At 49.5% G+C, this 8274-nt stretch overlaps 1 long non-coding RNA gene across 1 annotated transcript; it reads left to right on the top strand.

Moving 5' to 3' along the window:
* The first annotated feature begins 486 nt into the window (after window positions 1-486).
* On the top strand, window positions 487-8001 carry LOC138363849 (uncharacterized). The gene is made up of 2 exons (XR_011228163.1): window positions 487-665; window positions 6542-8001. It is a non-coding gene; the product is annotated as an uncharacterized lncRNA (long non-coding RNA).
* Window positions 8002-8274: the final 273 nt, after the last annotated feature.

The raw sequence follows: 8274 nt of genomic DNA, 5'->3' as shown, positions 1-8274 counted from the left end.
CACGGAGATGGTTGTGACATCATGCTCGTTTGTTCGTTTTTAGCTTGGAGAGTTCTTCTCAACAGTTTGGCTTTCAGTAGCAATTTCTGGAGGGAGCCCCTACGGCTCCCCGGAGCTATCCATGGCTGATATGGATACCCTAACTATTTTGCATCAGTCGATGTGGGTGGCGTTCTAGGCCTACCGGGGACCATGAGCCAGAACCTGGCCCCCCTCAGAGGCATGGGGAGCAATGGCCCATAGAATTGCACATGTGATTTGGAGCATTCTGTATCTGCCATCGACCGGGACAGGCACTCAGAAAGGTAAGCGCCACAAAACAAACCCCTATTCTGGTTAACAACAAAAATCGACAAACGAGTGGACAGAACTCCCCCAGGAAAACAAACTAACAAGCATGACGTCACACGAGCCGCGCCACATGTCTGCGCAACTCCCCCCTCCCCGGGAGGGGGAAGGGGGAGCCCCAGACCCCTGCACCGGCGATCCCCGCCAGAATTCCTCGGCTGATGGAATAATGTACGGTCGTGTGGCTCCAGCTCCGGTCTTGTCTCAGTGCTGTGACTTCTTTGCAGTGCTGCTCCTACGGTGGTCGTGTGAGCTGGGAGTAGTATTCTCAGGTACTCGGCCTGCATGTGCTTGAGGTCACCTTCCCTGAGTGCCCTGTAAGTACCACCCTTGGGGCTTGGGGTTGCCTTCCACAAATCACCTTGGGTCTACCTCTGTTGGCTTTTTGCTGCTTGGCGTTTAGCCGCCCCGAGTGTTTGGGGGTTTTCCTCCCTTGTTTACCTTGGGGTACATGGTAGTTATAGCACTGGTGGGGCGCAGGGTACTGCGTAGCTAGTTTTCACCTATGACAGCGGCCGGCTCTGTTCCCTCCGGGTACGTTGTCCACTTGTGTGGTTTTTCTTTTATATTTGTTTTTGCCTGGTAGGGGGGTCTGCCTTGTGTTCCCCCCCCCCCCACTTTATGTTAGGTTTGTTTGTGTGGTGGCACCCCCCTGCTTCGCCCTCACGGGTGGACACGTCCCGTGGGTTCAGCTTTAGCAGTTTGCTTGGTAGTTTGGGGCGCCAGTTGGCAGTGCCCTGCCTTGGATAACCCTTAGCAGACCCAGTCTAGGAGCCCTGGGAACCCCCCCCACCCTGGGGGCTCTCGGGTCCGATAGTGGAGACCCTTGCGTCCCTTCTCGCTTTGTGCGAGTTGAGGGTTGCTCTGTCCCTTTGTCTTAGGGTGACTCCTTGTTTTTTGCCTCCGTCATGCTGCCTGTTGGGTCGGTGACACATTCGACCATGAGTCCTGCGAGCTTTGTTGCTTGTTCGTGACTCCATTCACCCAGTCTGCTGATGAATTCCTGTGGCTGCAGGCAGCTCGCGCGTTGCAAGGTAGGTTGTTGCAACGCGCTCGGGTTTGTTGCTTCCCTGGATGCCTCGATGCTGCCCCGCTTTGTGTAGGGACCCAGACTTGGGGGTTTTGGTCGCTTCGGCCTTGGTTCCTTCCACTTCTCCTTGTTTTTCTCCCTCCTGCTTCCGGCCCCTACGCATCTGCAGGCTTCGGGGTCGGGGCGGGGTTAGAGGTTCTGAGACTTGGGCAGTTTCAGGGGTTGCCCCGTCCGGGATAGCTGCGGAGGCATTTGAGTCTGTTCCTCCGGCCGATGCTCCGGGGTCTGACCAGTGGGCCCCTTCTCTTCCAGCTCTCTCAGCTGCCCCGGCTTTTTCTTGTGGGGCCGGGGCTTTGGAGGGCGACTCGGCCCTGGGGCCTGTTGTAGAGGCTCCTGGGGTTGGGGAGGGGGAGGCCTTGGGCTCCATTGCACCCCGCCTGGATTTCCGTCCTGAGCAGGGCTTACTGTTGCGAGGAGTGGGGTTTTCTTTCCCCCTTCTGCGTACGATTTGGGCTTGGGTTCTGCTCCTCCCCGGATCGGTTCTGTGTCTCTGTGGTTTTTCGGTTCCGTCTTCCGGAGGTTTTCGGCTACCCGCATCTCTTCGCCTGTGGTGCGGTTGGCCTTTGCGGCTTACCTCCTGTGTGTCCCGGAATTTGCCTCCATACTGGTTCCTTGTAGCTGTTTGGGTTCCTTGTAGCTGTTTGGGTTCCTTGTAGCTGTTTGGGCTCCTTGTAGCTGTTTGGGCTCCTTGTAGCTGTTTGGGCTCCTTTGTAGCAGTTTGCGCTCCTTTGTAGCGGTTTGCGCTCCTTTGTAGCAGTTTGGGCTCCTTGTAGCGGTTTGGGCTCCTTGTAGCTGTTTGCGCTCCTTTGTAGCGGTTTGCGCTCCTTTGTAGCAGTTTGGGCTCCTTGTAGCGGTTTGGGCTCCTTGTAGCGGTTTGGGCTCCTTGTAGCGGTTTGGGCTCCTTGTAGCGGTTTGGGCTCCTTGTCGCCGGTTTGGGCTCCTTGTAGCGGTTTGGGCTCCTTGCCGCCGGTTTGGGCTCCTTGCCGCCGGTTTGGGCTCCTTGCCGCCGGTTTGGGCTCCTTGCCGCCGGTTTGGGCTCCTTGCCGCCGGTTTGGCTCCTTGCCGCCGGTTGGGCTGCTTGTCGCCGGTTGGGCTACTTCTCGCCTTGTTGGGCTACTTTTCTTTCGCGTCCTGCGCATGCGCCGTGGGAGTTTGTTTTGGCTCCAGGCGGTGTGCACACGTGTTGTTCTGCATCCATTTCTCTCAGGGGGCTTCGCCTCTCGCTCTTTTCTTAATCCAATCCGTGCCCCGTTGCTTTGGGGGTGTTCTGGAGTGCCGCTGTGGAGAAGTCACAAGGTTTTTTCCCTGCATTCTAGGGTGGGGAGCCTCCTTCGCTGCTCCCCTCCTCCTCTCCAGCATGGGCGCCCTGGCCGCTTCCGGCGGCTACGGACTCATAGGCTTGCGTCATGGCCCTTCAGAGCCTATGTTCTGCAGGTGGGTTGGTGCAGTATGGCGTCTCCTTCGTCCTGACGCTGTTTTTGTTTTTGGAAGTAGGAATGAGTGTACATACATACTTGAGAACGTGGACCGTACCACCCGAGGTGCCTACTGCAGGGCTATTAGCCCATACAGGGCAGCTCTTGTTCTCTCCACCTGATTCCTTCCTCGGTTCACGGGTGTCTGCGGGTGGCCTCTTGGCCCTTCTGAGACGGCTCCTGCCCCTCTCCTGTGCTTGTCTAACATTGCTGGAGTTCGCGGCCCCGCCTGCACCTTGTTCCATGGTGCAACAGTGGGGGTGCCTGTTCGGTGGTACGTTTTCCTGTGTGGAGGGTGTTTTGTGCTCGCCTCCTTGTGCTTGCAGGATTGGGTTCTGGCTCTTTGGTTCCGCCTCTCCCCTGTCGTTCGCCTGTCGAGCGGATTCTGTGCTTCATGGGCGCTCTCATTTCTGCTCTTGGGGCTGTGTATGGGGACAGCCCTAGTTGGGCTGCCTAACGTGTTCCTTCGATTGCCTGTTCCACTGCACACGTTTCTTCTACCGTCCCTGTGGCTCAGTTGGGTGCTCGGTTTCCGCCTGTGTCCCCTTGTGTGCCACTCATGTTCCGATTTATCTTTATCTTCTCTGTCGCTTCCTCGGGGAGTGTGGTGACGTTCTGCTGCGGTTTTGGTACTGCGGCTGCGTGTCGGGGTTGGTTGTGGCATTTTGTTCGGCCCTTCCGTGCTCCTTCTGGGGCCCTCCTTCCTTGCCGGTCTTGCTGTGCCGGGCCTGGTTTTTCCATGTTCCTTGGATTCTCTGTCCTGTCCTCATTCTCCTCGCCTCGTTGAGCTGGCTGGGGATGAGCTTGGGGTCTTCGTCTCGCCCCTCTCCTATCCTCCGATTTTGGTTCAAGTTCCAGAGCCTAGTGGGCTTCCTTCCTTAGTGTTTTTCACGGCTGCCCCGGGGTTTTTCTTGACGCTGGGGCTTAGGGGGGACAGCTCGGCCCCAGGGCCTGCAGGGTGGGTTCCTGGGGCTGGGGGGGGGGGGGGCGGGGCTAACGTGAGGGACCTCAGGCCCCGTTGGTCCCCGCCGGGGTATTTCTACCCCTCTGGGCGGGGCTTGCAGTTTTGTGGTGTGGGGTTTTTCTGTTCCCCCCTTTCCGCACGTGCTTTGTGGGCGTCGGCCCCTCCCTGGGCTCGGTTTCCTTGTCCATTGTGCCCATTTCTTCCGTCCTGTCGGTGGGTGCTTTTCTACGGTCTTCGCCCCTTTTTTCCGGGACGGGCCTTCTTCCGTCATGTCCCCCTCTTCTTGGGGTTTCTGCATGACTTTTGGTCTCGGGTGTGATGGGGTTTTTGTGCCTTCGTCCTTTGTGTGTGCTTCTTTTTGTTCTCGAAGGTTCGGGACGGTTTTGCTCCTTCCCGTTTTCTGGTACGTCTGTCGTCATTCGGTTGAGCTTCCCTCCGGTCTTTTCTAGGGCTTGTGGGTCCTATTCCAGGCAGTTTCTGGGTGTTTGGCCTTGTTCTTTTGTTCATATCTCTTCTCTTAGCGCTGTCTCGGCGCTACTCGTTTTCCTGGGGGCGATTTTGCTCCTCTTAATGAGTCTTTTCACTCCTGCTCTTCTGCGGGATGTTGGTGCGGGGCGGCTCCTTATGCGGGTTCCTTCCCTGTCGGCTGCACTTGTGGCGGTGGACTTGCATGCTTGTGGCATTTTGGTTTTGGTCCTGCATTTTCTTTTCCCTCCTGGGGCTGTCATAGGATTGGCTTGCGGAGGATGTAGAGGCACTTGGGACCGTTCCTGGGTCTGGCACCTTGGTTTCTGCTGCTAGCTTTCGGTATCGATGTTCCTTCTGTGCCGTTTCGCAGGCTGTCTCGTGCATTGTTTCACCTCCGGCCTGCTCATGCACTGCCTGTACCATTCTGGTCTTTGGACCGGGTGCTCTCCTGTTTTTCTTCTCCTTGGTTGTTGTGGCTCCTTCGGTTCAGGTTTGTTTTGCCTCGGCTCTCTTTTTATGTTGGCATTGGCCTCTGGGGGTCGTGTGGCAGAGCTTCATGCTCTTCTCAGGCGCAGTGGTTTTTGGCTCCTGTGGTCGTGGTCATAGGTCTCTTCGTCTGCAGCTGTTCTCCGTTTTTCTGGCGAATGATGTGCCTGCTGCTTTCCGGAGGGGTCCTTGGGTTGTCTCAACTTCGTGTTGAGGTGTGGTTCACCGACCGCCTCCCGGGTATGTCCCCTTGTTTTCTTAGGTAGTCTTTGGTGAATAAGCTCCGGGGAGCCGTAGGAGCGCCCCCCAGAAAACCAGCGTTGAATGTAATGAAACACCATTTTCTGGGCAAGTCCCAGAGGCTTCCCGGCACCCTCCCGCCCTCCGGTCGGCGTTTTTTTCGCGGTTTTGATATCCAGCCTCAGAACTGGGGCAGGGATCACCGGCGCGGGGGGTCTGGGGCTCCCCCTTCCCCCTCCCGGGAGGGGGGAGTTGCGCAGACATGCGGCGGCGAGGCTCGTGTGACGTCATGCTTGTTAGTTTATTTTTTCTGGGGGAGTTCTGTCCACTCGTTTGTCGATTTTTGTTGTTAACCAGAATAAGGGTTTGTTTTGTGGCGCTTACCTTTCTGGGTGCCTGTCCCGGTCGATGGCAGATGTAGAATGCTCCAAATCACATGTGCAATTCTATGGGCCATTGCTCCCCATGCCTCTGAGGGGGGCCAGGTTCTGGCTCATGGTCCCCGGTAGGCCTAGAACGCCACCCACATCGACTGATGCAAAATAGTTAGGGTATCCATATCAGCCATGGATAGCTCCGGGGAGCCTCCGGGACTCACCCAGAAAATGGCGTTTCATTACATTCAACGCTGGTTTTTTTAATCAGATAGGGTTTGCTTTGGGGTACCTACCTTTCTTTGGTGCCTGTCTTGGTCGATGGCAGACATAGAATGCTTCCAACCTCATGAGGCTTTCTATAGGCCATTGCTCCTCGTGCCTCTCTGAGGGGGGCCTAGGCTCTGGTTTGTGGTCCCTGTTAGGCCTAAGAACTCCATTCACTTGGCTGATGCCACGGTCTAATTCACTCATATCAGCCCGGATAGCTCCAGGGAGCCTCTGGTCTCACCCAGAAGATGGCATTTCATTACATCAATGCTGGTCTTTTAGGTCCAGATACAGTTGGCCAACCATCTCTTTCCTGTAGAATCTCTGTGATTCATAAAAAGTAAGTAGATTTGTTACACAGGATCTTCCTGTTCGAAAACCATACCGTCTGTCCATTATGATGTCATTATTGTATTCTCCAGGTGTTCTACCCATTGTTGTGTTAACAACAATGGATCAACCCATTTGGTGTTAGCTATTTTTTTCTAATGTTTTAACTACCATACTTGTCAATGATACGGGTTTATAATTTAGAGGGTCTTTTTGGATACCATTTTTGTAGATTGGAATTATGTTTGCCATTTTCCATATACTGTATCTGCTAAGATTCCTGTGCGCAGGGATTTGTACCTGTTTGAAGTCTGCTGGCTGATATATTTTACCTATACTGTATATCTTTGTTTTATTTGGAGAAAGAACCATTATAGTATTGGAATTATTAAAAAAAAATCCTATTTGGGAAATCTTTACTAGCTTTAAAAGATTCTGTATTTGGTATTTGTTGACTTAAAACGACTTGGTAATCTCTCAATCCTTTCTTTCACAGCTCCTACGGTCACCAGAAGAATAATACCTGCAGTGCCAGAAACCAGTGGCATTGAATAATACCTGCAGTGTCAGGACCCAGTGGTGTTGAATAATACCTGCAGTGTCAGCATCCACACACAGTGTCAGATATACTGCATACATGTTGTCAGCAGTATTATGAAACACATTATGGTGTAAGAAATACTACATGTAGATGGGTAAGACTGTCTTCAGCACACTCATATGAATGACTACATGTATTATCAATATGTCATGCATTATTAACATCTCATGCACTATGGTAACAAAGGAAATGTGTATTTAAATTAAATTTGGTGTATCATTAATTTTAAAATCTCAGTATTTATTAGTTCATTGTGTATGTGGTACAGTATTGTTTTTAATACTATTGTTTGGCAAGAAAACATTTTAAGATTTTCAAATTAATTATTTTTATTATCAGGTTCTAATATAAAAAAGTTTAATATATATTTTAAGTTTTAAAACATTACATACTGTTTCTCCTATGTGAGCCATTGTAAATGTTGAGAAAGCATTTAAAATAAATAATCTTTATACTGTATAGTAATTATGATTTTTTTCTTAGGTATTTTGCTCTTAAGCTCAAAAGGCTCTCCAAATAAGATAATATATCAGTGTTCTTAATGCTCAGAATTTATTTATTTATTCACATATTTACATGACTGTATTGGGGATTTAAAAATAACAATGTGCATGGTACATTGGATCAGTAAGTTCTTGTAAAAATCACATACGTATATTTTTGCAAATGACAAACCACATGAGGGTCCACTGTACCTGACTCTCTTGCTATGGTTATATTTATAATAAGACATCCATCAGTTCTGTGGTTATATTTATAATAAGACATCCATCAGTTCTGTGGTTATATTTATAAGAGAACATCCCTCAATTCTCTGATCATATTTATAATAAGACATTCCTCAGTTTTTTGGTTATATTTATTATAAGACATTCCTCAGTTCTGTGGTTATATTTATAATAAGACATTCCTCAGTTCTGTGGTTAAATTTATAATAAGACATCCCAAATTCTGTGGTCACATTTGTAATAAGGTTCTGTAGTGAAACATCTTAATACTGTGGCTGTATTTATAATAAACCATCCCTCTCTGCTGTTGCTATATGTACAGTATGATAAATCAGTATAATTATAAATAAATTTATAATATATTTAATTTTCCTATACAAAGACATTTTGTTAAATCTTAAAAAAAAAAATTGCCACAGGATTTGTTTGTAATGTTTACAAAGTTATACACGGACACTAACTTTCCTGCTGGTGAACGCATGTGGAGACGTAGATTTGTATGTTTGCTTTTACACTTGCTGATTCACAGGAAATATTGTAGAGTATATTTTATGTCTAGCACATTTTATAATATAATAAGCACAATATTATCTTACTATTTATGAATAATACCAGTGGTTTACATATTGTAACTTTTTTCCATTCTCTTGTGTCTTTGACAAGTAATTAAATTGCTTTATATTCCTACAAAAGTTAATTAGATTATTCCAATTGCTTATCTGATATTGAGTGCCATCTGTTGACAACAGAGTTAACACTATAACCTGTGTGCTCTATTCTGGTTACTCTATACTGATTGCTATGTAGTTACTTGAATTATTTATGTATCCGACAGTCCAAGTGTTTTTGGCATCTCTTAACAATATTTGCTTTAGTAATAAATAAAAGCTCATGCATTTA

This window comes from Procambarus clarkii, chromosome 12 (assembly GCF_040958095.1).
Source record: "Procambarus clarkii isolate CNS0578487 chromosome 12, FALCON_Pclarkii_2.0, whole genome shotgun sequence".
Taxonomy (NCBI): Eukaryota; Metazoa; Arthropoda; class Malacostraca; order Decapoda; family Cambaridae; genus Procambarus; species Procambarus clarkii.
This window is presented reverse-complemented; position numbering and strand designations above follow the sequence as displayed.